This window comes from Puma concolor, chromosome C2 (assembly GCF_028749965.1).
Source record: "Puma concolor isolate L17-30 chromosome C2, mPumCon1.1.hap2, whole genome shotgun sequence".
NCBI lineage: Eukaryota > Metazoa > Chordata > Mammalia > Carnivora > Felidae > Puma > Puma concolor.
This window is the reverse complement of record NC_141675.1, coordinates 133,870,033-133,892,221: the sequence shown is the minus strand read 5'-3', so window position 1 is coordinate 133,892,221 and position 22,189 is coordinate 133,870,033. Positions and strand designations below refer to the sequence as shown.

Sequence of the window (22,189 nt, the reverse complement as noted above, 5' to 3'; positions counted from 1 at the left end):
TTGTTAATGACTTAAAGATTTGATTTTTCTACCTGCAGAATGTAGATCAGAGAATTTCCTCTCTTCAAGTTTTAAGAGTCAGCAGAAGGGAGAGATTATTATTCTAAGGCTTTGTCTTCTGTAGACAAATTCTCTTCTTTGGGGGCTGAAGAACTCCGTTGTTTGCACACAAGTGTGTGTATAACAAAGCTCACAGGGAGCCAGCGCTTGCCTTCTGCCGCAGGCAGGAATGCACCTCCCTGTGGAGGGTGTTGTCAAGGGCCATCTTGTGGAGAAAGCATTCTTGGCTTCCATGATTACTCTTGGGCCACCATTTGAACATTATCTTAATGGATCAAAAATTAATGCTTACTGATTTGTACTTTTTTCATAGGCCTGACTTGCCCACGTTTTTCATCTAACAGTTTTACTTAAAATAATCAGTTGCCGATCAACTGATGAATGGATAAAGAAATTGTGGTTTATATACACAATGGAATACTACGTGGCAATGAGAAAGAATGAAATATGGCCTTTTGTAGCAACGTGGATGGAACTGGAGAGTGTGATGCTAAGTGAAATAAGCCATACAGAGAAAGACAAATACCATATGGTTTCACTCTTATGTGGATCCTAAGAAACTTAACAGAAACCCATGGGGGAAGGGAAGAAAAAAAAAAAAAAAAAAAGAGGTTAGAGTGGGAGAGAGCCAAAACATAAGAGACTGTTAAAAACTGAGAACAAACTGAGGGTTGATGGGGGGTGGGAAGGAGGGGAGGGTGGGTGATGGGTACTGAGGAGGGCACCTTTTGGGATGAGCACTGGGTGTTGTATGGAAACCAATTTGACAATAAATTTCATATATTAAAAAATATATATATAAAAAAATAAAAATAAAATAAAATAAAATAAAATAAAATAAAATAATCAGTTGCCTAAGAGACTTGCTACTTCTGATTACAAAAGGCAAAAGAATGTGAAATCAAAACTAAAGAAATAATGTTTAAATATGATTTAGGTGGCACTCACAAAAATTCACTTTTTATTATGTCCAAATCAAAATAATGATCAGACTAGTAAACTTGAGGGGATTTAGGGGAGTCTTTATTTTGGTGGAAATCCACAACGTGAAATTATTGCAAAAAAGGCAAAGTAAAGGCTAGAGCTAAAAATAGACCATAAAACTAGATGGCAGGACAGGAGGAGCCACTCAAAGAGCTGTCTTCCTGGGATAGTCAGAGCACAGCATGAATGGACCAGTGAGCCTGCAGAGTCTTTCTCTAAACATTTTCTCACTCAGTCTATTGCTAAAGATAATTTTGAAATTTTAGAACATGACATTTCAGGTAAGTAATAGTTATATTTTTTAGAAGTTGCAGTAAAAAAAAAAATAATGAACTACATTGCCTCTGATATGTCTAATGTTTATCAGAAAGTAAACATGTCAGTAGCCATCTTAAAGCCACATAAAATTTGGTCAGATTAAGCACAATAACCACAATGGTTTATTTGAAACCTGGTTACTGAAAAAAAAATTCAAAATTCAGGGTATTATAAATTTTCCAAGGTTCACTCAATATAATTCTGTATACAGGGTTTTACCCAAATGTCCATTGACATTATTATTTACACAGAAAGCTTTAATCTGAAGTCATCTCTGGCACCTTCAGAATATATAAACTATGAACTTCTGCAATGTAATTATATACTTGAAACTTGTGGCCTCAAAGTACTGATAAAACAAAGAAAAAGGTCACCTATCTGACAAGTCAGGATGATGAAACATGTATCACTAACAGCAGGTCACTTAGAAAAATCAAATAACCACTACCCTCCCCTCAAACTGAAAATAAATGGACTTGAGCTTGAGGAGAGGGAAACAATGGGTCTTGGAGTATACAAAGATTGGGTGCTTTTGCATTATCCTATAATTGCTGAGTCCTGAAACTAAAAAGTCAGAAAAACTCTGGCAATTCAGAGGCCAAAGTAGGCTTCATTCATACCTTACATCTGGGATCTATAGTGGTATGTGGCTGAACAGGTAAAACACAGATTCACCATTGTGTGCCCTTTGGATTACCTCAGCCAAGATCATCAAGATATCAATAACCTGAATCTTGGAACAGTGTCTCCTTTTGACCCCATATGGAATGGTGTTTGTGACAACAGCTTCAAAGGCAGCATTATTCTGGAAATAGCTGGCCCAGAGAAGATCCTGTGGGTAAAGGATAGCATAAATTTTGGTGGCTTCTGCTGAGAGTAGCTGGTTGGAAGCACAGCAGATAGTGCCACGCATGTCAGCCGTGTTGTCCACAAAGATGCCATGTGGTCCTTCATGTGGCTCACAGGAACCATCCAGTCTACTTCATTTGCATTCTTTTTCTATTTGTGAATCAAGGCAAATTCCACATTTACCTTGTCGGCAATTGATGTGACCCTTTTAGCTCCTCTGGCATCAGGTGAACCAATAATACAGTTCCTCCACTTGGCGGTGTTCTCCTGAATCCACTGCAGGACTACAGGCTCCGTGTACAGATTATCCACTGGAATGTCAAAGACTCACTGGATCTGAGAGGCATGCAGGTCCATGGTGAGGATGTGGTCTGCCCCAGCAACCAAGAGCATATATGCCACAAGTTTCACAGACATCAGAACATGGCTCTTGTCCTTTTTACCTTGTCGACAGTATGGAAAACCTGGGGTCATGGCAGTTACCCTGGATGATGGACGACGTGATCTTGCAGGCGTTGATCACGATGAGGAGCTCCATCAGGCTGTCGATTTCTCCACACCACCCTGGATGTTATAGACATCTTTGGCTTCACGCTTTCACTGATCTTGACTCTGGTATCCTGGTTGCTGAACTTCTTAGTGACCACCTTGCCCAGCTTCAGGCCCAGCCAGTCAGCCACACACAGGGACAGGTCCTAGTGTGAGCTGCTGCTGAAGAGCATGTGCCTGGGCGTGGCAGAGATGGCCGAGGCTCGGGAGCGGGAAAGCACGCTGTCCCTGTCTGGTGTTGATGTCAGGGTGAATCTGGCATTATATAATTGTCTGTGAATTATTTATTTCTTTTTAACTTTTTAGAAGCATATGTGCGGAAATGGTATTATTTTTTCCTTGAATTTTGGGAGAAATGATCTGTAAAACTATTTGTGCCTGGAATTTTTGTTTTGTGGGAAAGTTAACTACAATTAATATTTTTCATAGATAAAACTTTTATATCATGTGTGGCCATTAGAAGTTGTGGCTTTCGAGGAATTTGTCCATTTCCTCTAAGTTGCCAAATTTATTGCCATAAAGATGTTCAAAATGTTCCTTTATTATCTTTTAAATATTCTTAGAATCTATAGTTATGTTGGGGCGCCTGGGTGGCGCAGTCGGTTAAGCGTCCGACTTCAGCCAGGTCACGATCTCGCGGTCCGTGAGTTCGAGCCCCGCGTCAGGCTCTGGGCTGATGGCTCAGAGCCTGGAGCCTGTTTCTGATTCTGTGTCTCCCTCTCTCTCTGCCCCTCCCCTGTTCATGCTCTGTCTCTCTCTGTCCCAAAAATAAATAAACATTGAAAAAAAAATTTATAGTTATGTTACTTCCCTTACTCCTGATATTGGGAGAACTAGTGTCTACTCTCCTTTATTCTCTCCTAATAGACTGCTTAGAATGTATGTCAATTTTATCTTTGTTATTAAAGAACCAGTTTTTGGTTTCATTGTTTTTTTGTTTTTGTTTTTAATTCTGATTTCTAGATAATTTAGGCTCTGAAGTTTATTGTATTTCTTTTTTCTACCTTGGAAGCTGATGTCATTGACTTGAGATGATTCTCATTTTCCAGTATTAAGCAATAAGTGCTTTAAATTTCTCAGTAGGTACTGTTTTTTAGTGGCATCCCACACGTTTTGATATGTCATATTAGTTTTATAGGGCTGCCGTACCAAAGTGTTATAAACTGGGTGACTTAAAACAAAATAAATTTTATTCTCTCACAGTTCTTGAGGCTAGATGTCATGAATCAAGGTGTCAGCAAGACCATGCTCCCTGTGGGACTCTTGGTACAGTCCTCCTTACCCCTTCCTGGATTCTGATGGTAGCAGTGATCCTTTGTGTACGTTGGCTTGCGGGTGCATTATACTGGTCTCTGTGCCTGTCATCGTGTGATGTCTTTTCTTCGTGTGTCTCTTCTCTTCTTGTAAGGGCACTAGTCATATTGGGTTAGGGCCCACCTTATCCAGTATTATCCAGTATTATCCAGTTTAATATTATAATATTCAGTATTATCTCATTTTGAGTTAACTAATTATACCTGTAATGACTCTATTCTCAAATAAGGTCACATTCAGAGATGCTTGGGGGTTTAGAACTTGAATATAATTTTAGAGGAAAACAATTTAACCCATAATAATTGATTGTATTTTCATTCTGTTCAAAATACATTCTAATTTTTCTTTCTACTTTTTTTTTGACCTGTGGGTTATTTAAAATTATGTTTCTTAGTTTTTAAATATTAGAGATTCTTTCAATTTAATTAAAAAATTTTTTTAATGTTTATTTTTGAGGGATAGAGACACTGTATGAGCGAGGGAGGGGCAGAGAGAGAGGGAGACACAGAATCCCAAGCAGGCTCCAGGCTCTGCACTGTCAGCACAGAGCCTGGCTCGGGTCTAGAACCCACGAACCATGAAATCATGGCCTGAGCTGAAGTTGGACACTTAACTGACTAAGCCATGATTTGGGTTTAAAAAACAATTTTCATGTCTTAATTTTTGAATATGTGGAATATATTTATAATAACAGTTCTTTTTTAAGTTTATTTTATTTTTGAGAGAGCGAAAGAGAGCGAGCGCACAGGCGGGGGTAGGGCAGAGAGAGAGAGAGAGAGAGGGAGACACAGAATCCAAAGCGGACTCCAGGCTCTGAGCTGTCAGCATAGAGCCCAATGTGGGGCTTGAACCCACGGACCGTGAGATCATGACCTGAGCCGATCATGACTGAGCCACCCAGCACGCTTGTAATAACAGTTCTAATGTATTTGTCTCCTAATTCTAACAGTGGCTCTGGTTAAGTTTATATTGATTTATTTATTTTCTCAGTGTGACTCATATTTTCCTAGTTTTTCAGTGCCTGGTAATTGTTTTTCAGTTTTATTGAGGTATTATTGACTTATAAGAACTATACATATTTAAGATATCCAATGTGATTGGATACATATATATATACACTGTGAAATGATTGTTGTAATCAAGTTAATTAACATATCCATCATATAATTTTTATCTTTAAAGTTTGATTTGATTTTAAAAAAATCTTTCTTGTCTTAACTTATGGATACATGGAATATATTTGTAGTAACAGTTCATTCTTTCAGTTATCCCCTTTTTTGGGTAAGAAATCTTAGCAAGTTTCAAATACACAACACTTACCACTAATTATAGTATCCATGCTGTACATTGGGTCTCCAGAACTTCTTCATCTTATAGCTGAGAGTTTGTACCCTTTGACCAACATCTTCCCATTTACCCCCACATCCCCAACCCTTGATAACTACCATTTTACTCTCTGCTTTTATGAGTTTGGCTGTTTTCGATTTCACATATACGTGAGATCATGCAGCATTTGTCTATTTCAGTCTGGTTTATTTCACTTAGCATAATGTCCTTAACGTTCTTTTATGTGGTCACAAATGGCAGGGTTTCCTTCCGTTTTAAGGCAGAATTAACATCACACTGTATAAACATACCACATTTTTCTTTATCCATTCCTCCATTAATAGCTATTTAGGTTGCTTCCATAGGGCTACTGTGAATAATGCTGCAACAAACATGAGAGTGTAAATATCTCTTCAAGATAGTGATTTTATTTCCTTTGAGTATATACATAGAAATAGGATTGATGGATCATATGGTAATTCTGTTTTTTCATTTTTCTGAGGAAACTCCATACTGTTTTCCCTAAAGGCTGTACCAATTTACATTACCATTAACAGTGTACAAGAGTTCCCTTTCACCACATCCTCATCAACACTTGTTATCTTTTGTTATTTTGATAATAGCCATACTAATGGGTATGAGGTGTTATTTCATTATGGTTTTGATTTGCATTTCCTGGATATTAAACCTTCTTATCACACACATACACACACGAATAAATAAGTAGGGTGGGAGGCAACTTTTGGAGGTGATGATATGTTTATGAGATTGATTATGGTGATGACTTCATGGGCATATGTTCATCTTCAAACTCATAAAGTAGTATGTATTAAATATGTGCAACTTTTTGTATGTCAGTCATAGCTCAATAAAGTGGTTTTTATTTAAAAAATACTTTACTAAAAGCATACTTTACTATAGTTTTAGTAGGGTTCCAGAAAATATTGTAATTAGATGCATATGCTCGGTCTACCATATTGAAATAGAGTCAACATTAGTAACTATTAACTGTTTTTTTAACTTTATTTTTTTTTTAATTTTTTTTTTTCAACGTTTATTTATTTTTGGGACAGAGAGAAACAGAGCATGAACGGGGGAGGGGCAGAGAGAGAGGGAGACACAGAATCGGAAACAGGCTCCAGGCTCTGAGCCATCAGCCCAGAGCCTGACGCGGGGCTCGAACTCCCGGACCGCGAGATCGTGACCTGGCTGAAGTCGGACGCTTAACCGACTGCGCCACCCAGGCGCCCCTATTTTTTTAATTTATATCCAAATTAGTTAGCAAGTAACTATTAACATTCTTCTAAGTATTCTCAGGATAAAAAGATATTCTCAAAATGTAGACTTGTAAAACTTCAAATTCAAAGTTCTTTTCCCTTTTTCAACTGAAAACAAGGAAAAGTCATCATCATTGAAATTAGGTTTCTCACTTTTTGGAGAAACCTAATTTCTTACGTTCTTCTGGAACAGAGACACATTCAGAGAGGATTGATTATATGGGGACTTTCCTGTGCATTATCATCTTGAAAATGGTTTGGGTTATAGAGTTCTTCTAGAACTCATTCAAGAACTCAAAATATATAAAGAGAATGTTGAAAGTAGGTAGTGTAGTTCTTTAAACATTAATCTGTAATACCTGGACTTATTCCTTTGTAGACTCAAATGCGTGCTCAATCAGCTTAGCCCTGTTTTGTTCCAGGACAGGTATGCTAAATACTATGAAATTGGTCCCTGCCAATGACCTTTCTAGTGTGAGCTTGAAATGCTCCCTCCTTTTGTACATTAGTCTCCATGGAATTTTTCATTTAAAAGCAAGTCTTATCTATTTGTACTAACCTGGATAAAATGTTCTCATCATTATTTTGTAGTGTTGTTTACATTTTCCAGTACCAGCCTGATCAAGTTTACAAAGTTTTGGCTCTCTTTGTAGTGACAACCACTTAAGAAAGGAAATCAGTGTTGTATTACAAATTCTTCATTTTAAATATCCTCTTTCTTTCTTCTGACAAAAGTGCAATCAAACAAAAAAGATTGCTCTTAAGAATTAGGGATTAGAATAGTGGAAATTTGTAACTCTTAAAAGTTGTACCAATTGTAGTTTAATTTTTATTGATATTATAGGAAAGTGCTCACATTTTCTCTTTGATGCAAGGTTTCATTTGGAACGTCCAGACATGCACCAGTGAGTCTAGATGGATTTGCTATTTTGTTGTCTGGAAACAGTTTGGCTATTTTTGTTGAAATAACATTGACTTTTTTTTCCCCTTGTGGATATTTTTACTATGTGTTGCCAAGCACCAAAAAGATAGGCACTTTCAAAGTCCATGATAATATATACTCACTGTACAGATGACTGTTCCCCCTCATCTTTACCCTAATTCAGGGGACTAAAACATAATTTGTTAAGTTATTATTGGGAGAAATAACTTCTACATTCTTTGTAAGCCCACTAGGAGAAATGACTTTTTATTTCTCCCTTTAATTAAAATATACAACTGACTTCTCAAAACACATATGAATCTAATATAATTTTCTAACAAAAAGGAGGAGCTGCAAGGGAGATTTTATATATGGTTTCTAAAACTGCTTAGAAATAAAAAGCAAATGCTATCTTCCTTGGGCACTTATTCCATGAAACTTTGTGAGTTTAAAAGAGTAAAGAATCAGAACAAATTAAAAACTAAATGTAGGGTGGAGTTACTTTTTGAAGCACTGCCATGAGTTTCTTGGCTCAGCTGGTGGGAGATGTCAAACAATAAACTGAAATAAATGAACACAATAACCAAATAAGAACCATAACTTACACAAGGATGTGTTTTAAGTTTGGGAGAAATAGTTGTTGCTTTGGCTGACAAGGCCCTGTTGTTCAGTTTTGTTTATTAAATTAGAGCAGATATATTGACATGCACTTCGTCATACATGTATAGCTCTTCAAAGTGACTCTTCCTAATATTGGAAATTCTTGGCTACTTTTCAGTCTAAGGAGAGGTTAGCCAAAGACTAAAGGTTTATTAAGACCACCCAAAATACCAGACTCCACCCCTTCTCTGAATCTGTGCCACTGTAATACAAATGGAGAAAACTTAAAGGGATGGAGGGTGAAGTGGAGGGCAGATGGGAGAGAGGAAGGGAAAAGGGAGGCAAAAGAAAATGCAAGTTTTCATCAGATGAAGTTAGTTCTCTTTTCTTTCTGCTTTCTGAATAGATGAAAAGACACAAAACCATTACATCAATTCCTTCATTTTATTTTATTATTTTATTTTATTTTATTTTATTTTATTTTATTATTTTATTTTATTTTATTTTATTTTATTTTATTTTATTTTATTTAGCGCAAGCAGGGAGGGGGCAGAGAGAGAGAGAGAGAATCTGAAGTGAGTTCTATGCTTGGCGTGGAGCCCAATACAGGGCTTGATCCCACAACTCTGGGATCATGACCTGAGCTGAAATTGACTCAGGTATGCAGGCACCCCAATTCTTTCTTATCATAGATATTTTGTTTGTTGTGTGAGCAAGAAGAACACATTGTGATTTTCTATAATATTCATATGATGCCAACTGCAATGGGTGTTTTGGGTATTTCTAAGATTTTATTTTAAAGCATATACAGTATTGGGGCATCTGGATGGCTCCATTGGTTGAGTATTCTACTCTTGATTTTGGCTCAGGTCATGATCTCCTGATTAGTGAGTTTGAGCCCTACATTGGGCTCTGCACTAACAATGCAGAGTCTGTTTCGGATTCTCTCTCTCCCTCTCTTTCTGCTCCTCCTCTGCTCGTCTGCTGTCTCTCTCTCTAAATAAATAAATAAACTTAAAAAAATAAAGCATATGGAATATTATTTATTTATTTATTTATTTTTAATGTTTATTTATTTTTGAGACAGAGACAGAGTGTGAACAGGGGAGCGTTGGAGAGAGAGGGAGACACAGAATCCGATGCAGGCCCCAGGCTCTGAGCTGTCAGCATAGAGCCCGATGTGGGACTTGAACTCATGAACCATGAGATCATGACCTGAGCTGAAGTCAGACGTTTAACGGACTGAGACACCCAGTCGCCCCAAGCATATATAATGTTTTTTAGAATGTCTGTTTTAGAAGATTAGTTATAATGTTATCTCTAAATTTATACTACAATATTTTGCATGGCAGGCAACTATAGAAATTCATTGCATGGCATCTTGAAGTTTTATGGAAAATTCTTGCTCATTTTAATGAATCTTTTTGTTTGAAAGTTTTTGGGTCAAGATGCTGTGTCCAACTGAGATTTAGCTGAACAAAATTGCTTTAAAAGATTCCCACAAATGTTTGCTAGAATCAGTCAAGTAATTATATACTTCTCAGCAAAACATTCTTAACTGCCCTTTCCAAAGCTGTATCAATTCCTTTCCAGTGAGTCTCCTCAAAAAATTGTTTTTACAGTTAAATGGAGCAGTACAGTGAATAGAAATGGTAAGTAGTTTCATGTGCTGTACAGGAGGAGCTCAGTTACTTTTAAACATTTTTTTAAATTTATTTTTTGAGAGAGAGAGAGGTGGGGGAAGGGCAGAGAGAGAATCCCAAGCAGGCTCCATGCTATCAGCACAGAGCCCTGATGTGGAGCTCAGTCTCACAAACCATGAGATCATGACCGGAGCTGAAATCAAGAGTTGGATGCTTAACTGATTGAGCCACCCAGATGTCCCAAGAACTCAGTTATTTTTTTTAACTAGCCATGAAATGAATGTGAAATGGAGAAGTGCATCAGAAAATATTCCAGGAGATCAAGGCAGATCAAATTAAGAGAAAGAGATTCAAGAAAGCAATTAAATAAGAGACAATGTGAAGAAAGTATTATGATGGGATATTAAAAAGAAAAGAACAGTGAAGGGAGGCCAGGCATGAAGTGTGAAGATTTGAACAAGAGAACTGGATAACTGTGTTCTCTGGAAGACACGGAAGATTCATGCCAATAAAAGAGGGATGGGTAGAAGTTGCAAGACTAACAACAAGAAGGAAGAGATTGAACATAATGATTGTGTCTTACACATGGTTCTCTTATAACTCTCCATGTGTGCTCCTCAGCTTTTACACTGCAACATTCAGTGCATAGAACTGGTTTATTCACTCCTGTGACTTATTGCTAATTTCATATAAACATCCCCCTAGTGGTTTAAATATGTCTGGAAGCAATTACGTTTCTTAGAAGTAACTCTGTGCTTTCTAATTAAGATGCTATGAAAAATGTTGCCAGTCTTAAAAGTCAGACATTTTTTGTTGTTGTGAAGGATCCTAAAATTCTCATGAAGAAATTGTTGTCCATAGACCCAGGATCTTGGAAACTTCTACATGTATACATCTAAATATCTATCCACTCATCTATCTAAACAAATAGATACATGTGTTTTTAGATGCTCCCATTCTGTTATGAATATATGCATACTCACAAAAACTGGCCTTCATAAATTCATTTCTCAACATTCTGAACTTGGAAAAAAAATTTAAAAGACTTTTATTTTTTTCAAACGAAGTAGGTTTGAGTTAGAATATTTTACAAACAACAAACACTTCAAATGTCCAAATTTGAAAGATGAATTAAAAGACAAAAAATCCACCACTTTGAAGATCTATCATTTAAAATTGTGCATCTTATAACTACACAGTTAAGTTCACAATTTTAATCCTCAGTTCATTGACAATGCATATTATTTGCCAGCATTTGGAAGTCAAACAGGGTGAGAGGGGAGAGCCTTTACATATTCCAGGTTTAATATCTAAGCACCAGATGGAAACAATTCTACAATGAAAGAAAGAAATCTGTTAGGATATTTTGGAGATCTGTTCAGTTCAGCAGCACGTCACTGGTTATGGAGGCCAATTTCTCAGAGGACTTATTTGAATTGCAGATACTGAAGTAGTGCACTAATTTAACCCAGAAAATGCTGAATTTTGGACTTATTTCAATTTTAATAGTTGTTAGGTTAGAAAAGTACCCATTTTTATTTCAATAATGACTCTTGTATACCTGGAGCAAAGTATTTTGGGGCAGATAAGCCAGAAGAGAAGGAGTGATTTTTATTGAAATTGAAATAATACAAAAATTGAAATAATAAAAAGTTTTATTGTTAATATATACAACTATGACCATTTTAAGGGAATTGTAAAATCATCTATATTAGTTTTTGCTGTGAAAATCTTTATCCAGAACAGTTTATGACATTTAATAATAAGGGATTTGAAACAGTTAACAACAATTAAAACTAGGCTATGGATCTTTCAAAGGGTGATTTTTAAGTGAATCTGAGCAGAAACAAAGAGCAAAAAAAATCTGCTTGGTAAATAATGGATGGCTGAGCTTTGACAGTGAAAGACTGGGGACTAGTGGGATATTAAGCAATAAATCTCTGAGGGGGCCTCTTTCATATTCATACCTGTGTTTTCTGGCAAAATAAGTGTCAAAATTTGCAGCCATATGACAGCAAAATTATGCATTACATGGTGAATTATAGATTTTGGATGAAGTCCAACTCAAATACTTTCATAAGAACTTGACATGATAAACAAAACACATTGCTTTTCCAAATTGCAGCTTGTTTAAAATAAAAAAAAAACAACAAAATATTACTATTATAATAGATGATCAGAATGTCAATGCTCCTCACTCCCACTACTAGGTTTTTATTTTATGAAAAATTGTGAGAGGACTGTACCTATATACAAAGTGCCAAGAGCTGAAAAGAAATGAGGATTGAACTAATGGAAAGCAGGCAGTAAGTGAAAAGCTTGTTCATATACTTTGTTGGGTGCAGAGAATAGGGAGAATCTTTATGGGGAGCAAAGAGAATTGAAAATTCAATCTTCACCTCTCTGATTTGTCCTACTCTCTCTGCTGTATATTTGGACTTTTTGGTAGAGAGATGGAAAGGAGAAATGGAAAGGAGTTCAGGAACAGCAAAGAGGAACAGAAGAGAAATGTTATAAGGGAATAATGGTGAAGAAATTCTTATTCTCTTGAATCATCCACAATGTTGAGTTCTTGGTTCTTAGGTAAAGGACATTACTCAGTGTTCATCTTCCAATGAGTCATGTCTTTGAGACAGTTAACCTACCTTTGTAGTATTACATTTAGGGAAAAATCTGAGACTGACAGGAAAACAGATTTCGTGGTGCTGGGGTTCTATCTGAGCAATTTAGAGGGTCAGGAGGAGTAATTTAAACTTCCTCATCTGGACTCTACTTCTAGGCTGTGTACTTTGTATTGTTAAAAAAGGACAAGTTTCGGGGCGCCTGGGTGGCTTGGTTGGTTAAGCGTCCGACTTCAGCTCAGGTCATGATCTCACGGTCCGTGAGTTCGAGCCCCGCGTCGGGCTCTGTGCTGACAGCTCGGAGCCTGGAGCCTGTTTCAGATTCTGTGTCTCCCTCTCTCTCTCTGCCCCTTCCCTGTTCATTCTCTGTCTCTCTCTGTCTCAGAAATAAATAAATGTTAAAAAAAAATTAAAAAAAAAAAAAAGGACAAGTTTCTCAGACAATTTGCATTTGCTCTGAAGACATGGGAGCTAAAACTGCAAAAGGACAACTGGTCCATGAATCAAGAAACATGCATTCAGGCCCCACATCTGCAGCTAACTGTGAGCTAATCATATGTGTTTTTTTCTTTGCGCTATACTTTTCTAGCCTGTAAAACACTGAGGTTGATTTGTCTGATTTCTGAGGTGTCTTCAAACTCTGAAAATCATTGTATGTTTGCTTTATTCTAAGACTGAAACACCTGTACTCTCAGTGTCCTGAATAGAATAAATAGCTGGCAGAGGCCTGTGAATATTTAAGTGCCCTTTCCCTCTTATCAGGCTGGCTGGATTTTTCTTTCTTTCTTTCTTTCTTTCTTTCTTTCTTTCTTTCTTTCTTTCTTTCTTTCCTTCCTTCCTTCCTTCCTTCCTTCCTTCCTTCCTTCCTTCCTTCCTTCCTTTTTTCCTTCCTTCCTTCCTTCCTTCCTTCCTTCCTTCCTTCCTTCCTTCCTGACCTTAGGGGGAAATCTTTCAGTTTTTCCCCATTGAGGATGATATTAGCAGTGGGTCTTTCGTATATGGCTTTTATGATCTTGAGGTGTGATCCTTCTATCCCTACTGTCTTGAGGGTTTTTATCAAGAAAGGGTGCTGTATTTTGTCAAATGCTTTCTCTGCATCTATTGAGAGGATCGTATGGTTCTTGTCCTTTCTTTTATTGATGTTATCACATTGATTGTTTTGCGGATATTGAACCAGCCCTCCATCCCAGGTATAAATCCCACTTGGTTGTGGTGAATAATTTTTTTAATGCATTGTTCGATCCAGTTGGCTAATATCTTGTTGAGGATTTTTGCATCCATGTTCATTAGGGAAATTGGTCTATAGTTCTCCTTTTTAGTGGGGTCTCTGTCTGGTTTTGGACTCAAGGTAATGCTGGCCTCATAGAAAGACTTTGGAAGTTTTCCTTCCATTTCTATTTTTTGGAACATCTTCAAGAGAATAGATGTTAACTCTTCCTTAAATGTTTGGTAAAATTCCCCTGGAAAGCCATCTGGCCCTGGACTCTTGCTTTTTGGGAGATTTTTGATTACTAATTTGATTTCTTTACTGGTTATGGGTCTGTTCAAATTTTCTATTTCTTCCTGTTTCAGTTTTTGTAGTGTATGTGTTTCTAGGAATTTGCCCATTTCTTCCAGATTACCCATTTTATTGGTGTATAATTGCTCATAATATTCTCTTATTATTGTTTTTATTTCTACTCTTTTGGTTGTGATCTCTCTTCTTTCATTCTCGATTTTATTTATTTGGGTCCTTTACTTTTTCTTTTTGATCAAACTTGTTGTGGTTTATTAATTTTGCTAATTCTTTCAAAGAGTCAGCTTCTGGTTTCATTCTGTTCTACTGTTTTTTGGTTTTGATAGCATCAATTTCTGCTCTAATCTTTATTATTTCCTGTCTTCTGCTGGTTTTGGGTTTTATTTGCTGTTCTTTTTCCAGCTCTTTAAGGTGTAAGATTAGGTTGTGTATCTGAGACCTTTCTTCCTTCTTTAGGGCCTGGATTTCTATAGCCTTTGTTGCGTCCCAGAGGTTTTGGGTTGTGGTCTTATCATTTTCATTGGCTTCCGTGTACTTTCTGATTTATTCTTTAACTTCTTGGTTGGCCCATTCATTCTTTAATAGGATGTTCTTTGGTCTCCAAGTATTTGTTACCTTTCCAAATATTTTCTTGTGGTTGATTTCAAGCTTCATAGCATTGTGGTCTGAAAATATGCATCGTATGATCTCGATCTTTTTGTCCTTCTTGAGGGCTGATTTGTGTCCCAGTATGTGGTCTATTCTGGAGAATGTTCCATGTGCACTGCTTTTGGATGAAATGTTCTGAATATATCTGTTAAGTCCATCTGGTCCAGTGTGTCATTCAAAGCCAGTGTTTCCTTGTGGATTTTCTGAGTAGATGATCTGTCCATTGTTGTAAGTGGGGTGTTGAAGTCCCCTACTATTATGGTATTATTATCAATGAGTTTCTTTGTGTTTGTGATTAATTGATTTATATATTTGGGTGCTCTCACATTTGGCACATAAATGTTTACAATTGTTAGGTCTTCTTGGTGGATAGACCCCTTAATTATGATATAATGCCTTTCTTTATCTCTTGTTACAGTCTTTATTTTAAAGTCTAAATTGTCTGATATAAGTATGGCCACTCTGGCTTTCTTTTGTTGACCATTAGTATGATAGATGGTTCTCCATCCCTTTACTTTCAATCTGAAGGTGTCTTTAGGTCTAAAGTGGGTCTCTTGTAAACAGCATATAGATGGATCTTGTTTTCTTATCCATTCTGTTACCCTGTGTCTTTTGATTGGAGCATTGAGTCCATTGATGTTTAGAGTGAGTACTGAAAGATATGAATTTATTGCCATTATGCTGCTTGTAGAGTCAGAGTTTCTTATGGTGTTCTCTGGTCCTTTCTAGTCTTTGTTTGTTTATTTATTTATTTATTCATTCATTTATTTATTTATTTAATCTTGTCTCCTCTCAGAAAGTTGCCCTTAAAATTTCTCTCAGGACTGGTTTAATGGTCACAAACTCCTTTAATTTTTGTTTTCCTGGGAAACTTTTAATCTCTCCTTCTATTTTGAATGACATCCTTGCTGGATAAAGAATTCTTGGCTGCATATTTTTCTGATTCAGCACATTGAATATATCCTGCCACTCCTTTCTGGCTTGCCAAGCTTCTGTGGATAGGTCTGCTGCAAACCTGATCTGTCTTCCTTGTAGGTTAAGGACTTTTTTCCCTTGCTACTATCATGAATCTTCCCTTGCCTGGGTAATTTGTGAATTTGACTATGATATCCCTTGTTGATGGTCAGTTTTTTGTTGAATCTAACGGGAGTCCTCTGTGCTTCCTGGATTTTGATGTCTGTGTCTTCCCCCAGGTTAGGAAAGTTTTCCACTATGATTTGTTCACATAACCCCCTTTTTCTCTCTCTTCCTCTTCTGGGCCCCCTATGATTCTGATGTTATTCCCTTTTAGTGAGTCACTGATTTCTGTAATTCTTAAATCATGCTCGTTTGCCTTAGTCTCTTTCTTTTTTTCTGGTTCATTCTTCTCCATAAGTTTGTCCTCTATGTTGCTGATTCTCTACTCTGCCTCACCCATCCTTGCTGCCGTGGCATCCATTTGAGATTGCAGCTCTGTTACAGCATTTTTTATTTCATCCTGACTTGCTTTTACTTCTTTTATCTCTGCAGAAAGGGATTCTAATCTATTTTTGACTCCAATTAGTATTCTTATCGTGATTCTAAATTCTGGCTCAGACATCTTGCTTGTATCTGCATTGTTTTAGTCTCTGGCTGTCGTTTCTTCTTGATCTTTCTTTTGGGGTGAATTCCTTCATTTCGTCATTTTGAAGGGAGAAAAAGAATTAATGAGGTAGAAAAAAATTAAAGTAAAAACATAAATTAAAAAATTAAAAACAACACACACACACACACACACACACACACAATCAAATAAATGATGCTAGATCCTAGGTGTGTTTTGGTCTGGGTGTTGAAAGGGGCTTGATAGATTGGACAAAAAGGGGAAAAAAAAAGGAAATCGTTTGAAAATATGAAAAAATGAATCCACTGAAATAGAATAAAATGAAATGATGGAAGTAAAATAGAATTTGAAAAAGTTTACACAAAAGTAAAAAAAATAGTAGAAAAATTAAAGAAAAATATTTTTAATAAAAATGAAAATAAAAAAAAATTTTTCTTTATGTATTCAAGAAAATGAAAAGAAACTAAAAAGAGAGAGAGAGAAAAAAAGAAAGTTGAATGGATGGACCAGTGAACAGACTTTAATATAATTGAAATTACTTCATTTTCCCCTGCAGGTCAAACTATGAAGTGCTTTATAGCCCATAAACTAAGCAGGCAGAGACTTGTGTTCCTGAAGAGGGAAGTTGGCCCAGTTGGGCAGGGCTTAGTGTAATGGCTCCATTCTCCACTAGATGGCTCTGCTTAGCTTACTGGGGTGGATTTTTGTGGTGCTTGTAGGTGTGTATGCATATGTGCAGGAGTGGTGAAATGGCATCACCCAGCTACCCAGTTTTAGTATCAGAACTCTGTTCTCCCTGGTCAGCAATTACCTATTCCTCCTTTGTCTTCAGCTTCCGTCCACTCCCTGCTTTTACACTGTCCATGGCCAAGCCCCAGGAAGCACCTCCCTCCTGCGTTTTGTCTCAGATGTGGCTGTTTTTTCCAACCCCTTACTCCTGAGGGACTGCATCTTTGACCCATTCTGCCCCTATGTGGGAGGGTCTCACAGAGCAACGGCCAGGTGCCGGCAGCACCCAGGAATGTTCGTGGGACCATGCTGCTGCCAATGCCCAGAGACTGTGGCTGGGTGCCAGCCCGCCCCAGAAAAAGTTCATGCTATCGTGTAGCAGCAGCGTTTCAGGGATTATGGCAAATCACAACACACATCTGGCACCAGGCTTTACCCCCAATGACCTTGTTCCGTCACCAGCGAATGTGGCTGTTCTCCTGGGTCCACTGGGGCCTTTGCCTTTGGGGGAGCCACACAGCCTCTACCAGATGTCCTCCCAGTAGGCGAACCGCCTCTCCTCATGTGGTTCAAAGACTGCTGGACTTCACTCTGCTTCTGGGGATTCGCCCTTCTCACCAGAGCACCGCCAGGTATTGGGCTGCAGAGTTTCAGACTCTGTGCTCCCCCTGTTTATAGATTCTTAATGGAATTTAAGCTTTCTCCTTTCTCCCTTTTTAGTTCAGTCCCTGCAGCTGTTTCCACTTTTCCACTTTCTCTCCAGCTGCTTTTGGGGGTGGTGCTTTTCCCGTATTCTCCCCATACCCCATCTCCATCCTCTCTCCCCACGCAAAAACAGCTGCCTGCCCTCCATGGCTTCTCTCTCTCCCCCAGTTCACCTCTCCACACCACATACCTGTTGAGTTCTGTGGTTCAGGTTGTGCAGATTGTTGTGTTAATCCTCAAATCAGTTTTCTAGGTGTGCAGGATGGTTTAGTGTTGATCTGGCTGTATTTCAGGGATGTGAGACACAAAAAAACTTCCATGTTGTTCCTCCATCCTGGTCCTCCCTCCCAGGCTTTCTTATTTCTGTTCTCTGTTCTGTAGAATTGTAGAAATCTTTGCCTTATAGATTTTGCATTTGGGAAACATTGATTGGACATCTCAGTTTTTACTACTTGACCTGTTGATTGACTTGATTGTTGAACATAGTTTTTTCTGGAATCATGGAGATACTTTTGTGAGGCAGATTGTAGAAGTGTTTGATGGAGTAGGGAGTTTTGTTTGTGAAGGCTAATAATATGCAGTGTTGAAAAGTGGGGTACTAGTAACTAAGGTATGAATAGAGGAGTTAGGTCAATAGTGGCCAGTCTTATATATTGAAGGGAATTTTTTTTTCCAGGGTTGAGGGGTGGGGAGGTATTTTCTTTTAAGCTGAGAACTACTTGTCAATGTGAGTTCACAGAGTTAGCTCTTGATTCTGATTTTACATTAAAGTCACTGGGGTCTGTTATTCCTGGTACCCACTTTGTTCCTTATTAGTAAGGTATAAACCTATACAACCTCTTTGCACTAAACCATAGAATTCAGGAATTTTAGAGACTGTGTACCTCTTTTTGGTGATCTTTTCCAATTTACTGCTCAGATATGGCTATAGCATAGTAAAATGGTTATTAAAATGGGTTTATAATAAAAATAGTGTATTTCCCAGCTTCTTTGCCTTTTAACTGGTGACTTTAGGCATTTTTTTGGTAATCCAGCTGTCTTTTATTTATTTATTAAAAGCTTTAAAATAATACTTTATTGAGATATAATTCACATGTAAAATTTACCCTTTGAAGTTGAGTAGCCATCATCAGTATCCAATTTTAGAGTATTTTCATCACTGCAAAGAGGAAAGCCCATACCTACTGTCAGTTCTCTCCATATTTCCCTACTCCACAGACTTTCTTTAATGTAGTGTTAACTTTTCAAGGTCATCCATGTTGTAGCATGTGTCAGTATTTCATTCCTTTTTGTTATTGAATCATATCCCATTATGTGGATATGACACATTGTATTTATTCATTCATCAGTCAGTGGGCATTTGGATTGTTTCTACTTTGTGGCCATTGTGAATAGCTGCTGTGACATTCCTGTTCATTCCTGTAATGCTGCTGTGACATTCCTGTGCAAGTTCAGTTGTCTTGGTTATATATTTAGAAGTGCAATTGCTGGATCAAGTGGTAACTTTATGTTTTGTTTTGAGGAATTTCGGAACCATTTTCCAAAGTGACTGTGTAATTTTAAATTTCTACCAGCATTGTATGAGGGCTGTAATTATTCCACAGTCCCACTAACCCTTGTTGTTGTTTGTGTTTTTTATTATAGCCATCCTAGTGTGTGTGAATTGATACCACATTGTGGTTTTGATTTGCATTTCTCTAATGACTAATGATGTTGGGTATTTTTTCCTGTGCTTATTGGGATATTTGTATAAATTCAGAAATATCTTGAAATACTTTATTTTTAAATTGTTTTGATTATCTTTTTGTTGCCAACTTGTAAGAATTCTTTAAATATTCTGAATACAGGTCCCTTATGAGATACATGATTTGCAAATATTTCATTCAGTTTTTTTTTCATTTTCTTGATGGTGGACTTTGAAGTAGAAAGCATTTTAATTTTGATGAAGTGTAATTCATCTATTTTTGTTGTTGTTTGTGATTTTGATGTCACATCTAGGAAATCATTGTCTAATCTCAGGTCATGAAATTTGACTCTTATGTTAATTTCTTTTTTTTTTAAAGTTTATGTATTTAATTTGAGAGAGAGAGAGAGAGAGAGAATGAGAATGAGCAGGAGAGGGGCACAGAGAGAGGGAGAGAGAGAATCCTAAGCAGGCTCTGCACTGTCAGTGCAGAGCTTCATGTGGGGCTTGAACTCACAAACTGTGAGATCATGACCTGAGCTGGAATCAAGAGTTGGACGCTTAACTGGCTGAGCCACGCAGGCGCCCCTCCTGTGTTTATTTTTAAGAGTTTTATTGTTTTCGATTTTGCATTCAATTCTGTGATTCATCTTGAATTAACGTTTGTATATTGTATGAGGTAAGGATCTAACTTCATTCTTAGGCATATAGATATCCAGTTGGCTCAGAATTCTTTTTAAAAAGATTTTTTTTTTTTGACCTGTTGAATTGCTTTGGCACCCTTGTGAAAGTTGATTGACCGTAAGCGGAAAGTGTATGTTTGGAATTACAGTTCTATTCCATTCATTGTTCTATATATCTACCCTTATACTAGTACCGTACTGTATTAATCACTGGAACTTTGTGGTTAAGTTTTGAACTTATATGTGTGAATCCTCCAACTTTATCCTTCCTTTTAGAGATTGTTTTGGCTTGTCTGGGTTCCTTGCAGCCATATGAATTTTAAGATCTTCTTGCCAACTTTTTGTAAAAAGGGCAACTGACATGGAGATAATGAGTATATTGAATCTAGATTAATTTGGCAAGTATAGCTCTCTTAATATTAAGTCTCAATCCATGAACAACATATGATACCTTTCCACTTTAGAGGGAAAGTGTGAATGGGGGAGAGGAGCAGAAGGAGAGAGAGAGAGAATCTTAAGCAGGCTCCATGCTCAGTGAGCAGCCCAGTGTGGGGCTCAATCCCCCAACCCTGGGATCATGACCTGAAATCAAGAGTCAGACACTCAACTGACTGAGCCTCCCAGGTGCTCCTCCATGTACAAGTTTTATACATTCTCTTGTTAGATCTGTTCCTAAGTATTTTATTTTTTGATGCTATTTGAATAGAGTTGTTTTCTTAATTTCTTTTTCAGATATTATTGCTAGTGTGTAGAAATATAACCGATTTTATATATTGAATTTGTATCCTGTAACCTTGCTATACTTTTTTTTTTGTGGATTTTTTTTTAAGGATTTCTTAATCCTAGGTAAGATTATGTTTCCTGTGAATGGAGATCGTCTTTTTTCATTTTAATCCGAATGCTTTTTATTTTTTTTTCTTTCCTATTTGCCATAGCTAGGACCTCTAGTATAACGTAGAAGTGTGAGTAGATATCTTTATCTTGTTCCTGATCTTAGAAAGAAGCATTCAGTCTTTCACAATTAAGTATGAGGTTAACTGTTGCCATTTTATAGATGGCCTTTATCCAGTTAAGGAAGCTCCCTTCTGTTTCATGTTTGCTATGTTTTTATTATGAAAGGGTGTTGAATTGTTTCATGTGCTTCATCCATCAAGATGATCATGTGCTTTTTATTCTTTATTGTGTTAATGTGGTATATCACATTGATTGTCATTTGTGGAAACTACTTTTCATTCCTGTGATAAATACTACTTAGTAGTATGATATATAATCTTTTATAATCATGATATAATCATGATATGGAATCACGGTATATAATCTTTTATTTTTTTATGTTACTCGATTTTGTTTGCTGCTATTTTGTGGAGGATTTTGCGTTTATATTTATAAAGGTCACTGGTCTGTAGTTGTCTTTTGTTATGGTTTCTTTGGTTTTAGTATCATGGTAGATGGTCAAATAGAATGTACTGGGAAGTGTTTCATCATCTTGTGTTATTTGGAAGAATTTGTGAAGGGTTGATACTAATTCTTACAACACTTTTAACAAGTGAAGCTATCTGAGTCTTGGCTTTTCTGTGTGGGACTTTTTTGATTACTAATTCAATCTTTTTTACTTATTATAGGTCTGTTCTGATTTTCTGTTTTTTCTAAAGTAAGTTTTTGTAGTTTGTATCTTTCCAGGAATTTGTTCATTTCCTCTAGTTTATCCAGTTTGTTAGTGTACTGTTGTTTTTAACATTCCTTTTTAACCTTTTTTTTTTAATTCTGTAAGTTTGAAATTGATGTCCCTTCTTTTATTCCTTATTTTAGTAATTTTAATCTCTGGTTTTCCTTGGTCAGTTTAGCTAAAGGCTTGATATTTTCAATCAATTTTTGTTGATTTTTTTCTATTGCTTATTTTCTGTTTTCTATTTCATTTATTTCTGCTCTAACCTTTATTATTTCCTGCCTTCCACTTGCTTTGGTTTTAGTTTGCTTTTCTTTTTCTAGCTTCTTAAGGTCAAAGTCTTGTATTATTGATTTGAGAACTTCATTTTTTTAATATAGACATTTACATCCATAACATTTCCTTTAAGCACTTTGTTAGCAGCATCTGCAAATATTAATGATGTTTTATTTTTTAATTCACTTCAAAGTATTTTCTAATTTGTCTTATGATTTTTTTTGTTCCTTTTTTTTT

The 22,189-nt window shown here is 36.8% G+C and overlaps 1 long non-coding RNA gene and 1 pseudogene across 1 annotated transcript in view; one reads left to right on the top strand and one right to left on the bottom strand.

Annotated features, from left to right (window-relative positions):
- Positions 1-22,189, top strand: part of LOC147577545 (uncharacterized) — a 523,754-nt gene that overhangs the window by 105,168 nt on the left and 396,397 nt on the right. The gene's annotated exons all lie outside the window — the stretch shown is intronic.
- Positions 1,995-2,933, bottom strand: LOC112849593 (ribose-phosphate pyrophosphokinase 2-like; annotated as a pseudogene).